This window comes from Triturus cristatus, chromosome 1_2 (genome assembly GCF_964204655.1).
Source record: "Triturus cristatus chromosome 1_2, aTriCri1.1, whole genome shotgun sequence".
Lineage (NCBI taxonomy): Eukaryota > Metazoa > Chordata > Amphibia > Caudata > Salamandridae > Triturus > Triturus cristatus.
The window spans coordinates 890208726-890227026 of record NC_140580.1 but is presented as its reverse complement, the minus strand read 5'-3'; the positions used below and the strand labels follow the sequence as shown (position 1 = coordinate 890227026).

General features: G+C 41.6%; 1 protein-coding gene across 2 annotated transcripts in view; it reads right to left on the bottom strand.

The window, feature by feature from the left end:
* The window catches only part of LOC146868233 (uncharacterized), a 204942-nt gene that overhangs the window by 132769 nt on the left and 53872 nt on the right, over positions 1 to 18301 (bottom strand). Inside the window, exon 2 of one of the 2 annotated variants that reach the window (XM_085609546.1) lies at positions 12249 to 12393. The exons of the other annotated variant lie outside the window; for it this stretch is intronic. The gene's annotated coding sequence lies outside the window, so the exon portion shown is untranslated. The remainder of the gene's footprint in view (positions 1 to 12248; positions 12394 to 18301) is intronic. 2 annotated transcript variants of the gene reach the window in all.

Below are 18301 nucleotides of genomic sequence, written 5' to 3'. Positions count from 1 at the left end.
AGAGCTTGGGGATTGCACTCTTTGCCTGTGATAAGCGCAGCTCGAAGTTGTGGAATACGTTTGGAGTTAAGTCTGGCTTCACCTCCTTTCCTTCGCCTATGTCACCTTTCTTTTCTAATCCAGAGATTCCCCCCAGGATAGTTCAGGGTGGATTTCGCAATTGGATAGACAGTGGCTGTAAGCGGCTAGGCTGTTTATTTGATCTGAATGGGCTTCTTCCTTTTGACCAACTTAAAGTTGATTATTCCTTGGCGGAGGCAGACTACGTCTCATTTTTGCAACTCCGTCACTAGGTAATGGGGGATGACACTCGACAGGAAGCGGGTCATCCAATGACCTCGTTTGAAAGGTGGTTGCTTCTCAAAATGGAAGATAAGAGCTTCATTACTGAGCTTTATGCTCATATGGGTAGGAGTGAGCCCCAGTTTAGTTCTCCGGGTCAGCAGAGGGGAAAGCCGAGCTAGGTAGCTCCCTTTCTGATAAAGAGTGGGAAGATATGCTTTATAGAGTTCACCACACAGCACACGTGATGGCAGCGACTGAAACGGCTTACAAAATTGCTTGGTGTTGGTACCATACTCCGATGCGGATAAACAAATGGAGCACGGAATGCTCTGAGGACTGCTGGAGAGGGTGTGGGGGTGCTGGGACCCTATTGCATCTGTTGTGGCACTGTCCTAAGCTAACTAGATACTGGGAATGGGTGATAGATTACATCTATTTGGCTTTTGATACTAGTGTTCCACGATTTTCGGCATACACTCTCTTGAGGCTACCAAATCCGTTGACGTTTCCCGCTTCGTTCCATTGAAGGGAGGCAGATGGCTTGCTTTGAATGCATCCCACCAAGTAATACTTTCATTTGGAGCACAGACAAGATGCCGGAACACACTTCTTGTCTCCTTTAGGGCATGGAGAAGATCTCCATGGTGGTCAGCCTGGGGTGTTTCTCCTATTCGGACCTGTGGGCCCCTTTCATGTGCATCCTTTCCCTAGAGTTCAGGGAGATAACAGGTCCAACCTATCTTTGGATTCTTCATTTGCTTCCAGAGGCCCCCCCCCAGAACTTAAGTGGCTATAGATGATACTGGCTGGGTGGGGTGCCTTTTTTTGGGATGGCTGCATTGTTCATTTTGATTATGAGCACGGAAGGAGGGAGGTGGGGATGTTGTGTTCTCTTTTCTTGTCCTCTTTCTTCTGCTTTATAAAAGATAGTCCTGCTTAGGTTGCCAACCCTCGGTTGGAAGCAGTTAAATATGTTACCATGTGTATGCGGCCGGCCCCGTAGGTGGCATGCAGTGTTATATTGTGTTTGGACTATGCTAATACATAGAATTGATCCTAAAGTAATCACGTACCATGCTGAGATGCTGCATCACATGAACCTTGCAGGTGAGAGTCATTGTCACGCCAAGCATACTTTGCCTATCCTCAACTGCTCTATCTGGTAAAGGAATAGTTATTTTTCTTTGTCCATTAACCCTGCCCTTTTTCCACTGGCCACCTTAACAATCCCCTTGCTCTAGCACATCCAAAAGTTTCAGATTCTTTATAATTATTTTTTTTTATTTCTGGACTGCATTTTTAAAAATGGTGGATGTGTTGCAGTAATGATGCAATATTTCAGGAAACATGAGGCCTATAAACTTCATTTTGGTGTCAAAACATAGGTTTTGGGGTCAAGTAGTCTTATAGAGGCAGATAATAACTCCTCAGAGCAACCCTTATGCCATTTTATAAAGGAAGAAGAGACATATACAGAAATTAAACAAACAATATTGGTTTTTAATCCTTTTAGGTATACAGCAAACAATATTTATGATGTGAATATGAAAAGAAAATGTTACTCACTCCTGTTTTAGACATATTTTCATAGTTCACTTTATTTATTTGTTTCGGCAATCACTCGTGGTACATTTACGGAATGTTGAACATTTGAGAAGAGCATATAGACAGGGGCAGCTTTTTGTAGCACAGGTTTTGCATGTACATTTACGGGAAAGTTCTGTGGGTAGGCTCTAGAAATTTAGTTGGTTTTAGCACCCCCATCAAACATTCCCAACCAAATTCACATGGATATTTCTCTACATATGCATGATCAAGTAGAAAGCTCTATTAATGTGTCCACGTACAGAATATAACCACGTAGGAATATCACTTAGAGGGACTGATCTCTTGAACTTACTGTACCAAAGATCGTCAAATGTGTGACAGTCAGAACTCATTTTCCACACACTCACAAGGTATTTTCTATGTCTTCAAAGTCACATTCTTCTTCTGTCTCAGAAAATCCTTTTAGAAACCTCACAGGTTCAGCAGTTAAAGCTCCAAACTGTGTTCCAATTTAACTCATACTGTCATCACCTGTAAGAATGTGTGCCTTAAGAACACTGGGCATCTCTGGGTCAAATTTCTTGTACAAAATATGAGGCGGGATTAAGTGTCTTTTCTCGCCTGTTCCATAACGCATCCATAACTCTGACAATCCTTGACTTATGAACGTTGCAACAAATTTAAGTAGCACAATAATAACATTTGTGTCATTTGACAGTACAATGACTCAATTTGAACTGTTTCAAACAGCCCACTCAACTAATGGCACAACAATGTCAGCTTCCTCCAATTTACTGTTAAGTTCTTCAACAATATAGCCTGTAACTTTTGAATGTATCTCTGCAGGCACCAGCTCCTCATTGAGAATCATTTCACGTGTAATAATTGGAAATTAAGTGTTCACTGAAGCATCAGCAATGTTTTGGTGAGTTAACACCTCCAAGTTCATCTTGTTTAATGTTGATGACCAGAATTTATCAAGTTGCACAGGTATAGGTTTCAAATTTTTGATGCAAGCAAAGTCAGTTGTTCCACTTGGAGACATTAATTTGATTCTCTCACATTCTTTGACAGATAGTTCAAGATAACTGTCAAAGACAATGTGAAGTTCTTTCAAGGTGACTTTGATATCTGTAGAACAGTCTGAACGACCTCTCCGAAGGTTTGCACAGATGAAATCTTGACCATAGCCAATTGTGACATATGTTCCACAACAACAGCAGTTTTCAAAGAGAACACCTTTTTGAACTGAAATTCTTCAGGTGAAAGTTTTTTTTTTGAGCTCTTGTATGAGTTGATGCTTCACTGGTTTGGTTGCAGCATCTCCATCTCCATCAAATAATGTGTTTGTTGGAAGAAGATCATGCGACAGAATGTCCTTGATAAATAGACCCCTTTCTTTTGCTACGTCCAACTATCTATGTGTTTGCAAAAGTTGTTGTTTTCTAACCTTTTTTTGTAGTAGCTAGTTGGATGAAACTCGTATTATGGCAATTAAAGCGTGGCAGTTTAGCTTTAGTGATTATGTCAAACAGCTTTTTCTCTTTCAATACATATCTCTCCTGTTTCAGTTCTGTGTATAGTTTTGATTCATGATCCAGGACACCTAGTAGATATGTCTTCATATCGTTATGCACATATTGTTTGGTCACAAAGTTGTGTAGTCACACAGGCTCAGCCATTTCAAAGAGGTTTCCTTGCTGCTGCATGAAATGAAGAAGGCTGTCAAACTTGTTTATTAAAACATTCCCCTCTCTTTCCCACAAGTTTGTGGTAAGGAACAGTTTCACAATGGTGCATTAATTTTGATTTTTGCCATCTCTTGAAAACATTGCAAATAGAAAGGACTTCCTGGCAAATTAGCTGCCATTGAGCAACATATTCACTTTTACATGTCTGACCAACAATTTCCTTGGAGCTTTTCTGTGATCTCTGGATTTCCTGTTCAAGTTTCATATCTGAAGCCACAGCATTGAACCATCCCTCTCTGTATTTCACCACAAAATGTCTTTGGATGAATTTTCTGTAGAAGTATGTTTTTTCCATCTCTGGCTTCTTCAGTCTTTCCTAATATAAGGATCCATATCTCAGGTAGTTTATGCAATTGAATTCGCGAAACACAGTAATCAGTGACTCCACAGTCTTCATGTGCAGCTCCCAATCACCTACCCGATCAGCATGTATCAAATGTTTCACTAGAGATATCATGTGTAAAACATTTTCCCAGTACTTGCAAAGTTCTGAGATAAGATATGCAAAACCTAATTTGTCATTCTTGTTCCAGAAAGTATTCCAATGCAATTTTCTATAACCTCAGATATGATTCCTTGTAACGAACAAACAAAAATAATGTGTTCCGCTCAATACTGACTGGACAGTTTTGCTTTCAAAGATTTCAGCCTCAACAAGTGCATCGTCTATGCCACATTCACTGAGATACCTTCCTGCAGCGCCACTTTTGTAATTTGGAAAACACTCATCATTGGATAAAGATCATCAAATTCTACTGAATTGCTCATAAAAATGCCAGCTACAATACGGAAAACACCCTCATCGCAGAAGATTAGCAGGATAGGCTGGTCTTCAACCTAAGCATGCACATTTTGGAACTTTTTTAGAGCGGTTTATACTGTTGCATAGTTTGTGCCTGTAAATGGTATTAATGGTAAAAACCCAACCTTCTTCAGTGGAATGGTATTCTCGGAGATCAGAGCATGAATTCCAGCCGACGGGGAGCTGGTTTTTCTTCATCATATTCAGTCTGCACCGAATAAGCGATATGATCAATTCAGTTAAATCAGCTTTGCGGACCATAGCTTCAGGTAGAAGAAGATGCATGTCCTCAGCCACTGTGAAACATTCTGGTATCCTGGGACATGTTGATGGCTTGTAGTGATTTTGCACACCTTGGCAAGGCAGTTGGTTTATAAGTTTTCAGCTTTGTTTGTTTATGCCTGCAGCTGACACAACTTGTTTTCCAGCAGCTGCTTCATTAATACAATCTTGAACAAGCACCATGGCAGTATCTTGTGTACTGGATGTTCCAGACAAAGAAGAGCTGTCTTCAAAATCAAAATGATCGAGAACAGCAATTGTAAATCCTTTCCCGGTAAAGGGACTTGGAAGTGGTGTGCTGTCGGATTCACAAGATTTTACAGCATGAGCTGCTAACAAGTTCCTGCCCCATACTATGTCATTTTAACTTGTTGATACACCAATCCTATTCATTGAAGTGATTAGCTCTCTATTTTTGCGTTTGTCATAGATTGCGTGGGCAGTCATCATGTGTAACGGAGTTTTCTTTTTGCTGTGATGTAATTCGTAAACCACGGTATGGAAAAGAAAGTACATTTGCAAAGCATACGCCTGTTGTTCATAGGACTGTCTTCCACTTCTTCGCTTATATCTTCAAAGCCACCATCAATGTTGTTGGCTTCTGTTCCGTACTCAAGAACTTTAGTTTATAACTTTAGTTTGCTTTGCTGATATTAAACAATGATGTTAAAAATGCTAAGATAACATCAGGCATTCTCTTGACTCCCATGATTGGCAGAGCTCCGAGGCATCACACAATTTGTCATTAAGTCTAAAATCTAAATCTTTCAGGACTTTTCTGCTGCTTTTACTGCTTTCTATAATCTTCTTTTGGCAGCAAGAAATTCAGGAGCCAAATCAGCTGAGAACACCATAAGTGGCTCACTTTTTGTTAGACTGACAAAAACAAATTCTGTCATTGTACATTCTCACCTGAAAAATCTTAATTTAGTTATTATGGATCAATACAGTTTCATCAATGTTAACCATTATTTCTTCTATGTCACTGAGTGTGAACCTGTAGCCAGCACTCAAGAGTGGCTTTTAAACTTCTTTTGCTTGTTAAAAGAGTGCAGACTTAACTGAAGGCTGCCGGTTACATTGCTGCTGGGAGCTCATTGCACATTCATATTTTTTTAATGTATGCACGCATGCAGTTTGGGTGGACATACAAATCTGCTGCAAATACATCCGCTCACTGTTTAGATCAGCTACTCGGCTGAAAACTTCGTCTTGGAAGAAACTAGCTGCAGATAAAAACATGTTTGCCCTTTGAGACTCTCATACTCTGTACGTTGTTCTTTTATCAGTCCCTTTGGCCCTTGTTCTGGCTAAACCACAGATAACACATTGAAGATCCTCTGCTTTCTGATCAGTTGTTGGAGGTGGAACGAGGGGTAGCCATCGATCTTGTAAGTGGATGGGCATTGGGTTTGGTTGTCGTTGCTTTCTCTGAAGACTCGCATTCTTGTTGTGATTCACTGGTTTCTGCTATTTTTTGACTATTTCTTTCCAGGCTTTTTGTCGATTGTATACGACTTGTAGCACTTTGTATTACAATGATAAAATATTTGATCCTCTTCACCCATCATTTTTGAACTTAGTCTTGCAGTATTTCTGCAGCATCTCGAACTCTCTTCTGTTCAGCCGCAGTTAATGTTAGCTTTTCTTTTGGATTAGTTTGGCGTATGACAATATTTTTCTTTGTTGAAGGAGTCCTCAGATTTTGTAGTTAGCAACACTGTATCAGGAGGTGAAGATCCTCTCTTACCACCTGCTTTATGTTTACGAATTTGAATCAATGGAAAACCTGAAACAAAAACAATATTAAAATTAATTACCAATATGATGGGTAAAACATATCATTATAGAGATCCCATTTTGGAAACTGGCGGAAGGGTTTCTTTGAGGAGTTATTTTCTGTCTCTATAAGTCCCTCAAAGCCTATGTTTTGACACCAAAATGAAGTATATCGGTCTCATGATTCCTGAAATATTACATCATCATTGCAATACATCCACCATTTTTAAAACATTTCATCCAGAAAAATTCAGCCTAGATTAGCAATGTCTACCCAAGCTAAACTACTTCTCTAATGATACAAAACACAAATCAAAAATGAAAATTTCCTGACAACAATTATTTTACTGAGGTATATCAAGGGGCCAGGACTACATCATGTAGATGGAGGTTTGGCCATCATCTATAAGGCTTCTCTTGAGTTGGTCTCCCCCCACCACATATTGCTGACTTCATAAGTGGATAATGCATGGTATTCTCTCTTAAACATACACCACCTACTTCTTTTCCAGGGCCCTTATTTATTGCCCTTCTGGCCCCCAAAATAATTTTTGTACAGAACTGACTGACCTAGTCATACCTTACATTCTTAAATACGCTCATTACACTCTCCTAGGAAATACAATGTTCATGTATGGGGAAAGTCCTTTCTCCTACACTATAATTCTTCTTAATGCTTTGGCAGACCTCTAATTGTCACATATAGTTTTTCTCCCCACTCATTATGCTGGCCACATTCTCAAAAAAATGTCTGGTGGAGCTCAAGGTCTTTCCACCCCTCTCTCTTCTGTGATCTGGCTACTTTGATATGCCTGTTGTGATCAATTTGCACCCCCTCACCACAATGGGTTCTTACACAACATCGCCCTCCACGATCTGGGCTAAGCTTAACCCCTTGGAATTTTTTCAGGCTCTGTCAAGTCCTCCCTCAATTGCAGCATTAAGACTGCTACCACAATTTTTTTCTCAATGGATTGCCTCCTCCTTAATGGCCTATCCGGATGAGAGATCATCCTTCTCGCTGAACACAGCCTTCAGCTTCTTCGTTCAATCACAGTCTGAGAGATAATAATAAATGTAGACCCCTTAAGGCACCAGGTGAACTCGGTGTAACCCATCCACAAAAGCCACCTTCAAACAGCAATTTAAAAAAAATACCATTGCGCAATTCTTTGGCCTTTATTACTTTTTGTCCTAGGAAAATAGAATCTGCAGGCAACCCATTTTGAGAAACCTTTTCTATTATTACATCTTTAATAAATCCGAGAGCTAATAAGTCATAAATACCGGCCTCACACTTTTATGTAAGGAGCCTGGAAAGCACTTTCAGGAAACAAAATTGCAAAAAGTACTATTCCTGTTCAATGCAGAGCTTATCATTGATATACCAGATATCAACTTTCCCCTCACTGACCTCACTTTAAATGCTTTAATTACCACCATCAAATCAGGTTCTCCTCTTGGCCCTGCTGCCACCCTATGCCATTTTGCAAGGAGCATCTGTCATCTGCCCCATTCTTCGGATCTAATTAATCTCTGTTTGCAGACTACTAAAGTTCCCCTATTATTGAAAAAGGCCAGCACTGTTCCTCTCTTGACGAAACCCTCATTCTACGCCACCGCTATTGTCCACTTGTTCAATATCTCCATATCTTGTTATGCTCATATCACGCAGCTCATTGTGATGTTATCTGGCAACTCCTGCTTCTGCTCAATTTTAGGACTGAAAGACAGTAGTCAGTAACTGCATCATTGCCAATTGCCTCAAGCTCAGTGTGGACAAAAGTGAGGTTTTGGTAACTGGGAACCAATCTGCCTTATACTATCCAAGTGAGTGGCCTAATGGCTCCCACCGGCCCCAATCTTCTATAAAAAACCTTGACATTTGGGTAGACTCTAATTTATCTCTTACTTGCCACATCACAAAAGTGTCTGCAACATGCTTCACAGTACTCAGAATGGTCAGAAAATCCTCCCCTTGTTACCTAACTAACATAGATGAAAGCATCATCCACTTGTTAATCACATCATGACTAGACCATTGCAACTTCCTTTATATTGGTCTCCTACAACAACTACAGATGGTTCACAATGCTGCGTAAGATCTTACTCAATATTCCCCGTCAACATTTGACTGCAGTTCAAGTCCAGGACCTACGTTGGATCCCTGTAGCCAAGCGCGTTACATTCAAAGCCCGGAGAATCACTCACAGTGCCCTCCTCAGAGGAGACTCCCTTTACCTGCACCAGCTCATTCGTCCGTACCTCCCTACTCACAGACTGTGCTCTTCTGAGCTTCATCTTGCTCCAGTTTCCAAAATCAGACTTTTCAGACAATGCGGGTGCTCCTTCCACTATAGTGCCCCTAAAGTCTGGAAGATTCTGCCCTTGTTTATTTGCGTCTGTCCTCTGAAATTATTTTCAGAAAGCAACTGAAAGCCTGACCGTTTCAGAGCTACTGGGGGTCCCTTCTTCTCCATGCTCTGCCTAGTCCAGAGCTATCCAGTTGATTTATTAGTCCCATGACAACTCAGTTGGTGCAGATGTATGCTTTACAAAACACACACAAACATAGAAATACAATATCTAGGACCCAAGTCCGCTTTGCAGCCATCTTGCGCACCCCTTCTTATCAACCCATGAACAAGCTCCTATGTTGCCAATGAGTTAGCTTGTCTTTCTGTGGATTTGTGTATGTGCCTGGTGGTGCTTTTAGTCTTCAGCTCTCCACCCATTCACCTCGCCATTTCTCACCTAAAGTCTGGAGTCAAGTCTGTCTCTTCTTTCTGCTGAATATTCAGCAGCTTTATCCTTTATTCGGTGTTGGTATTGCTACTTCTTTGTCCATTCACATGAGCTGGAGACCTCTGGAAAAAATTGCCTAAGTTTTATCTATCACTTGGTCCTCTTGGGTTTCACTGGATGAAACATTTTCCCCTTCAAAAGCATTGCCCCTAACAGATTCTGATACAAGGGGATCACATTATTGCAATAGTGTATGGGAACAGAATCTCTTACCAGTTGAAGAATTTCCTCCTCGAGTCAAAATGGGGACATTTTGCCAACACATTTCTGGGACATGCTAATGAGTTAAGGCTTTTTCTGCACACTCAGTGGGCTCTTTTAATATGCATTGTGTAGTAGGGATCCTCCCTTAAAACTGCTCTGAATAATTGCTGTACGTTTTTGCCTGTATTATCCACTTCAGTCCCCTCTTTCAAGAATGCATTTTGATGGTTTAACGGTTAAGACAGAAAGTAGGCCTAGGCACCAAAATAAAATGGTCCTCCATTAGTGAATTAGATAGCTAAAAAAGTGGCCAATGTTTGTAAATTGTGGTTGTTTTGAACTTGTAAAGACATGCTGCATAAGTGTTTTGGAAGGTATGGAAGACTGTATGGATCTGAGCATGCTATGGCCAATGTTTCCTTTAATATCAGGGAAATCAACAGTACAAAATGGCCCAACAGACCATAAAACAGGCCCACAAACAGCCAGAAATCCAGCCCTGACCTGACCTGTTAGATCAGCCAATCATTTTTACATTTCATGGCCCTAACAAAATTGCGCAGGGCCGACTCTCCTCCCACCTCATGTGGCACTGTCACCAACCAGCATTTCGACATTTCAATATTTATAAGGCTCCCCTCTCAGATAATCAGTCTCTTCACGAAGACTAAAAAGTATGCAATGTCAGCTCCAGAAAACCTGTGCTTTGTGTTTGGCAATTGTATGAGAATCGCCAGTAGGCACTCATTTGTCATTGACTTTGATTACAGAAGCAACTCCGTGGAACCCGCTCTGTCAGTAGCTGAGCCACACCTCTTTTGTTAGGTTTTTAGATTATGTTGTTGTTTTTCTTCTGATAGTAATATAAAAGTGGACATTTTAGGTTCTGACATCCATCGCTTAACTTTACAGCGCAACAGAAATCTTGCAAGAAGGTGATACTTCATAGCTGTGTGAGCTATCATGAGATTTTGAACTACCACGAGTGTCTATTCTATCGTGTAATCTCTGAGCAGAAACTTTGAATAACAAGTGGTGTGCACGCACTGTAAGGAAAACTAGCAGCCCCAGGGGCAAAAGTTGTACAATGGCCCTTGCCTCCGCCTTTGTTGCGGCTCTGGTGTTAACATGCCCGGCGACTAAATAGACAGAGTTGCCACAGTGCTCGTAGCTTGTGGGCAAACACAGACAGTTTCACGTAATGAGCGCGGAACTCCTTGGGCCAAGATGGGGGGCCGGAGAGCTGGAGCCAAGGGAAGGGCCCCTAACGTAGGTAAAACTCAATAAATAAAAAAGTACAAGTTCCGTGTAAAAAACAAGTAAAGGGGCCAGTAGCCATGGGAGGATACAAATGACGACATGGACCTACTAAGGAGGAACTATAAGCCTCATAATGAATCAGAAGACAGCATTTAGAAAGGACAAAACACAGGTCAATGAAAAATATGGGCAGGGGAGTGGGCGAAGCTTCTCTTCTTACTGAACTACCACAGATCTTCGCAGAGCAGTGCTTGCGCGCTGACTCAGGCTCGACCTAAAAAGTACTTGCGTCATTTGGTAAGCGTGCGTGAGTGTGGTGTGCCTACAAAATGAAGCAGGGGGCCACGTAAAATGCTTGTATTATTCTTTAGCCATGCTGCACTTTATCACGGGTGCTGTGTAGCATGGGTAACAACCATTGGCAAAGCCAGTATTACCCAAAGGCGAGACCTGCTGGCTTTACCCATACTTAGTGAGTCAAGGTTTTGACAGATATGCACCCTAGTTCATGAGCTTGTCTTGGAAGCCTTTTTCTGGGGGCTATGATATTAAAACATTCGGAAACATATGCATTAGAAGTGATAGGATGACCTTATACATAACCCCAAAAAATGTACGAACACATATCGTGTAGCAAATAAATTTTAAAAAATGTAGTGCTTTCTTCCTGCAGAGCACTGACAACCTTGTTCCCAAATGTAGACATGCATGCATTTATTTGAAAATTACATAACAGCAATCTAGATAATCAACTGACTAGAAATTACATCATATTTTTATTATAATTATTTTACAACTATTGCTGTCATTATTTGATTTTTGTGCTTTTTAAGTCCTTAGAAAGTTTATTTTCTGACAGTCTGCCGCACACGTCAAGGATGATGTTTTTTAGATCAAAGCACAGCAGTCAGGTTGCAAAGACAGATTGAGGACATGCTGAATACCGATTTAGAAATGCGCGTTCACTACCAGTCTGCAATGCCACCACATCTATTCAGATAAGAATTCTTGTCTTTATCAAGATGTTACTCCACGGGGGTACTGCTACGGTATTGGTTGTTTCTTTACACGGCCCCACATCTGACCCCTTCAGGTAGATGCAATGGGGAGCTACTGTGGTAGAAGGACTTCCGAATATATTTATTTCTATTTTGGCCCTTTTCATAGATTAATGCGAGAGCTAACAGGACTGTGTATGATCCTTCCTACAGCTGTTACATAGTAGGAAAGGATACGTGTAATACGTTGATTATTTTCTACACTTCAGGTGAGCTACGATAAGTGGGTAAATTAAGTTCAAAAGTTGTTCTGAAATTATCCCATAGTTCATTTCCCGTAAAGGATTTTTCATATTGCATAGGTAAATATAATAAATCACTGGTATGTGTTACTGAATCTCCTCCCGTCATACATCGGCGCTTAATCTCGTCTTTAGTGTGTGAACATATACTGGGTAATCCCAATGTTTTGAGAGAATCTATCATCCAACACACCAGGACATTTTAAAACTGGCTGGCTTGTCATACAGGTACCTGTAATAGCCAGGCATCACAATGTGCACACCAGCACTCGGCTGACAGATGTTTGTGACTTCCTGGTCATCCATTTTGCGAAGCGAGTCTGAGAACGGCCCTGTAGCATTGAGAACACATTTGGCGTTGACATCAAATTCCTTCCCTGTGAAAGAAAGCAGCATCAATCACACACCACGTTTGTTTCCCGGCTCACTTCTGTTACGGATGATTAATGCATCTGTGATCTTCAGCTATTGTGAAGCGTGTCACTTAGAGAAAACATCGGAAATTAATACCCGGGAAATTAATCTATAAACACATTTTTTTTTTTAAACTAAAAGCTTTTAAAACGTGAAACATACTGCATGCTGTCAGGAGACCGTATTCCTACAGGAATCTGTTTCCAGACTGTTCTACTGTGTTAATCAACAAAACATATTGGGCCATATGTAGGAAGCCTAATACCGGTCGGTAACGGCCGATTTTCGGTAAATATCCCGTTACCGACCGGTATTTAGGCTTTTGCTATGTAGGGGGCACATTTCAGGATTCGGTAATTTACCGAATCGGTAAAATTACCGAATCGGTAATTTTACCGATTCGGTAAATACCGAATCCTGAAATGATATGTAGGTGACACTCAAATGAGTGATGTGTAGGGAAAATAATTCGGTATTTAGCACCAAATATATGTTGGTGCTAAATACCAAATACATTGCAAAAAGCAATATTTTGCTGGACTAACAGTGCCATGTGGCAGACATACATGCCCTTAGGGCATGTATGTGCGCCACATGTGCACACATGCAGGAATCAGGGGTGCAACAGGGTGTCACTGTGACACCCTGCCACCCTTGATTGTGCTCCCCCCATTACCGAATCGGTATTTACCAATTCGGTAATGGTAACTGGCTTCCCATTGATTCCTATGGGCCTCCTGGCCCATAGGAATCAATGGGAAGGTATGCATCATTACCGAATCGGTAAATACCGATTCTAAATTACCGACCCATTCCGAATCGGTAAATATTACCGATAGATTACCTACATATCATTTACCGATTCATAAATACCGAATCGGTAAAATTCGGTATTTATGAATCGGTAAATGTTAGGCTACCTACATATGGCCCATTGTCACTTACTTTCAGACAACAACCAGAAATTTTTTTATCAAATCTTACTTTTAATAAACGGGATACAAAAAACTAGATATATTTTTAACACTCAAACTGCAAACAATCTTGTGGGAGACACCAAGTTTAACATGTACCACGTTGGTAAATGCCGGATATTCGTTCTTGAAACAGTTCCTGTATCAACAGATTTAACTGACGCACAGCATCCACAACAAGGAAGCAAAAGATTGTCCTTTGACTGATTTTATCATCTTAACTCTGAGTGGTGGTGAGGGGGGGTTTGAATCAAGAACATATATGGAGACAATTATTAAGGCTTACTTCAGCATGGGTATGATCTGGAAGATAAAGCACAGTATCAAAATTGTGGTCATAATGAATTTTATTTAAAAATGTGACTGCTCTTGATTCATGGTGTTCGCCCTCTAAACACTCACCATGAACCGTCTACTTTACGTGCACATTTTACCCATAACCTAACTTCATGAGACGAGTAAGACACAGCTAAGCAGCCTCAGCGCCCATCTTGGGAGGAGCTGGCACCAATTACAGGTTGAGAAGACTGATTAATCTGCCCGGCTCTGCCCTTGCCTTAGAGATCTATAGCAGGGACGCTCTCTCCTGATGTAGATGGCCTTTCAGGCAAGCTCAGCATTTCTGCGGACTGTGATGCACTAACGTTAACTGTGATCGCCTGCTCTGTATATGATTAGCAGCTGGTGACTTCATGGTCAGCAACTCCTTCCAATAAACCACGTGCAAGGCATGTAAGTATGCTTGGCATGATTACGCCAGTTGTGCCAGCCTCAGGTTTTAATCACGTGTCTGTCAAAGCTCACACCTATACTCTGGAGGGCAGATTATCGCATGGGTGACCTGAGGGAGGGCATGGGGGGCAGGAGTAAGTGATTTTGCAACTCAGTCTTAAGTGATTTAGAAAAAAAAACATTAAAAAAAAAACCAGAAATCACAGAGGAATATAGAATCACGACATAACGGATTAGAGATTTCCTGGAAACAGATGATGGAAATCAGGGCCAGTAATGGGAAGACGACAATTTAACTTGTAAAGAGTAACATTGTGTGCCGGTGGTCCACCATCCAGTATTGATAAAGATAGTGTACAGTCTCCTCATAGGAAGGCAGGAGAATGTATGTGCAGCTCCCTAGAAGAGCCATCACTTCTTAGTTTGGGATATGAGATTCATTTGTTTTTAATGAAATCATATTCCGCTTTAATGATCAGAGAATTGGAGTCTAGGCTGTGGCTGACCTTTGTATTCTTATGACCTCCATAATGACACTGGTTGTCTTTAAGCACCCTGAAAAATGTTTGCCAAAATCCACTTAGAATTTCCCAACAAGGTCACAAGAAACAGTGGAAATCCGAAACTTCTAAGAAGATATTTCACTTCAGATAAATATAACTATAACAATGCAAATAACTTAAATGTTCAAAAGAGTGGACACAAACACAAGTTACAAAACAGTTACACTCTCGTACAACAGATAAACGCAGCATACTCAAGTATAAATAACACCACCTAGTGCTTCTAAAGGTTAGGTAAAAGTTTATTTGCCTCACCAGACTCCCCTCTTGCCACTGGCCCTGGTACCAGTACCGGAAGGGACCACATAATTTTTGCCTACATAGCACATGGCAGAGGCTGTTATACGCTCTGAATACAGGAGCACAATTCTAGGAACCACCTTGGCCCGTATCAGGATTCATACCGCCTTACACACGTAAGTCTAACAGCTCTACCACACACCACCACTCCTCTCGAACAGCTGAGAGACTCATGGGGGACCACCCTTAGTGTGCTTATGTTCACACAAGCGCTGATGATGTAAAGAGAGCTGCAGCTCCTCAGCCAAAATCGATATACGGAGAACTCTGAACACATACATACATTTATTTACAATTTCCCCCATTTAATCAGCAGGCTTTAATTATCATATGCCATATATAATTCTCTTCGCAGTATAACACAAAATGTAAAATTAAATCGTAATCATTACTCTCTCACTGAACACTTTGTAACAAAACAGTTCTATTATTTTAAAAATATGTATATTGGTTTTTAGGAAGAAACATAAATAGACCACTTGGGTCCGTGAGTAACATGATGAATAACATGTAACATCAGTACAAGTTTAAGAGCATAGAAGATACACAGCCTTATGCATCAACCCAAAATCCAGTCGGTAAAATACCGATTCCTTATTAGCTCCCGGTATTAAGTAAAAAATTCCCAATCCCAATGCATCAACCCAAAAGCAGAAATCGGTATTTAAGGAATCCTTAAATAGCGATTCTTTAAATAGGGATTCCTTAAATACCGATTCCTTAAATAGCGATTGCATTTAAGGAATCCCAAAGTGAGATTCCTTAAATGCAATGCATCAAAGGTAAAAAATTAGCGATTTCGCTAATAAGGGGAGCAAATTACCATGAAGATGAACTGCATGGTAATTTGCAAAAACTTTGAAAAATGCACTTTTGTGCATTTTTCAAAGTGTCATGTTGCGCACACACATGCCCTTAGAGCATGTGTGTGTGCAACATATGTGCACATATCATTTTCAGGGGTGCAACAGGGTGTCCTTTTGACACCCTGGCACCCTTGAAAGTGCTCCAGCTATTAGCGATTCGGTAATACCGAATCGCTAATACAGAATGGCTTTACATTCATTCCTATGGGCCTCCAAGCCCATAGGAATGAATGGGTAGGTATTCCTTATTACCGATTCGGTATTACCGATTCGGTAATAAGGAATGTTAAGGAATCGCTATTTGAATAGCGATTCCTACATGCATAGCCTTTTGCTATTCCTTATTAGCGATTCCTTATTTTTCGCTAATAAGGAATCGCAAATGCTAATGTTGATGCATATGCCCCATAGTTTTCACAGAGTGAAGATTACCATGGTCGGATAGTGCTTCAGTCTCAAAATAAAACAAACATTAAAAATGCAATAGGTCTCGCCTTTTATTAAGTTAAAGCCATTTGCTTTGCTATACAATACCATTAGCAAAGCAAATGGCTTTAACTTAATCAAAGGCGAGACCTATTGCATTTTCAATGCTTGTTATATAGTGCGATCTTGACCTGACCGGAATGTATTTGGCTCTTTACATGAGCATCAGTTACATTACACAAGTCTGCATTCATTTTTTTATGCCAGGAGATTAAGGGCTTGATTATGATGAGTTGCGGTCCATAGGACCGCCACACTGATGGTCCGACCACCTCATTTTGAGTGCAGTGGTCCCACCTCCACAAGACCATCGCAACCACCAGGGATACGTGATCCTTGGCAGTGGTGCAGAGGTGTGAGGCCACAATATGCTTGCCAGGGCCGCTACGCCCTGCCAAGCATATTACAAGTTTACTAACTGCCAGTGGTTTCATGGCAGTGTTCATGCCAGTGTTCACGCCATGAAACTGCTGGCGGTGAGGAAACTTAGGGGGGCCTACAGAGCCCCCTGGTGCCTCGCTGTATGGGGTGCATGCAAAGAGGCACATGGTGTGCCCCCCTGTCTGTATACACCCCCAGTTCCAGCACGGCATGGACTTTACAGTCCATGCCATGCTGGAACGGGAAACACCGTTTACAACCCTGTTTTTACAACGAATTACCATTACAATGTGGTCTCTACAACGACTGCATTGTTAGTACGCTAAACCTTTACATCGCAAGTCTTTTGCTGTAGGGCGGCGCTAAGGTATTGGATATAAAATCCAACACCTTCCCTACTGTTGTGCAAACTGGAGTAGGAATAGTAAATAATACTATTCCTAAGTCCAGCGCGCCCCCTGCAGCAAGTTGTTGTAATGACTTGCGATGTAAGGGTATTGCGTACTAACAAGGCGGTCGTTGTAACGACTGCGTTGTAAAAGTACGCATTGTGATAGCATGCGATGTAACATGCTATATTCTGCTGGAACGCACCGTGACTGACCAACTATAAGTCTTCGGAAAGGCAGCACTGAGGGCCAGCTGCCGCAGGACAGCACGCCCGGGTTAAAACGTGTAATCCGCAGGGGGTCATGGTGGAGTTTGGCGGTCTGGGAGTGGGGCGGTGGCGTTCCACCCCGCTCCCACACTGCCAAACTCATTATCAGGCCCTTAGTGATTTGCCCAGAATCACAGGATGATAAGGCAACGCCACTCGTTTTTCTAGCCACAGCCCTCCACCGTTGCAATATTTGAGCACCACTATGGGTGGGCTTCAGGCAATGCTGTTTTCAGACAGAAGCAGTAAACACACTGCCTATGTACTTTTAATGTTCCCTTTACAAATCCAATACAAATGCAAATTAATTAACCTGGTTGAAAAACAACAGGGTTGATGGAAGGCACCCTGTTGGTAGGACATATCCCACTCTACTCCACTCAACTCTATCCCAATCTACCCCACTCCACTCTACCCCACTCCACTACAGTCTAGCCCACTCCAATCTAGCCCATTTTACCCCCACTCCACTGTACCACAAACTACCCCACCCCACTCTACCCCTCTCTATTGCACCCTACCCCACTCCAGCACACCCCCATCTACCCCCTTTACTCTACCCCAATCTACCCTACTCTACTGCAATCTACCCCACTCCAGTCTACCCCAATTTATCTCACTCCAACCTACCCCAATCTACCCCACTCAACTATAACCCAATCTACCCTACTCCAATCTACCCCAATCTACCACATTACATTCTACCCAATCTACCCTAATCAAATCTACCTCACTCAACTCTACCCCAATCTACTACACCCCAAACTATCACAATCTACCCCACCACAATCTTCCCCACTCCATTCCAACCCAATCTACCCCACTCCCTTGTACCCCAATTCACCCCACTAAACTCTACCCCAATCTACCCCACTCCCCTGTACCCTAATTCCCCCCACTAAACTCTACCC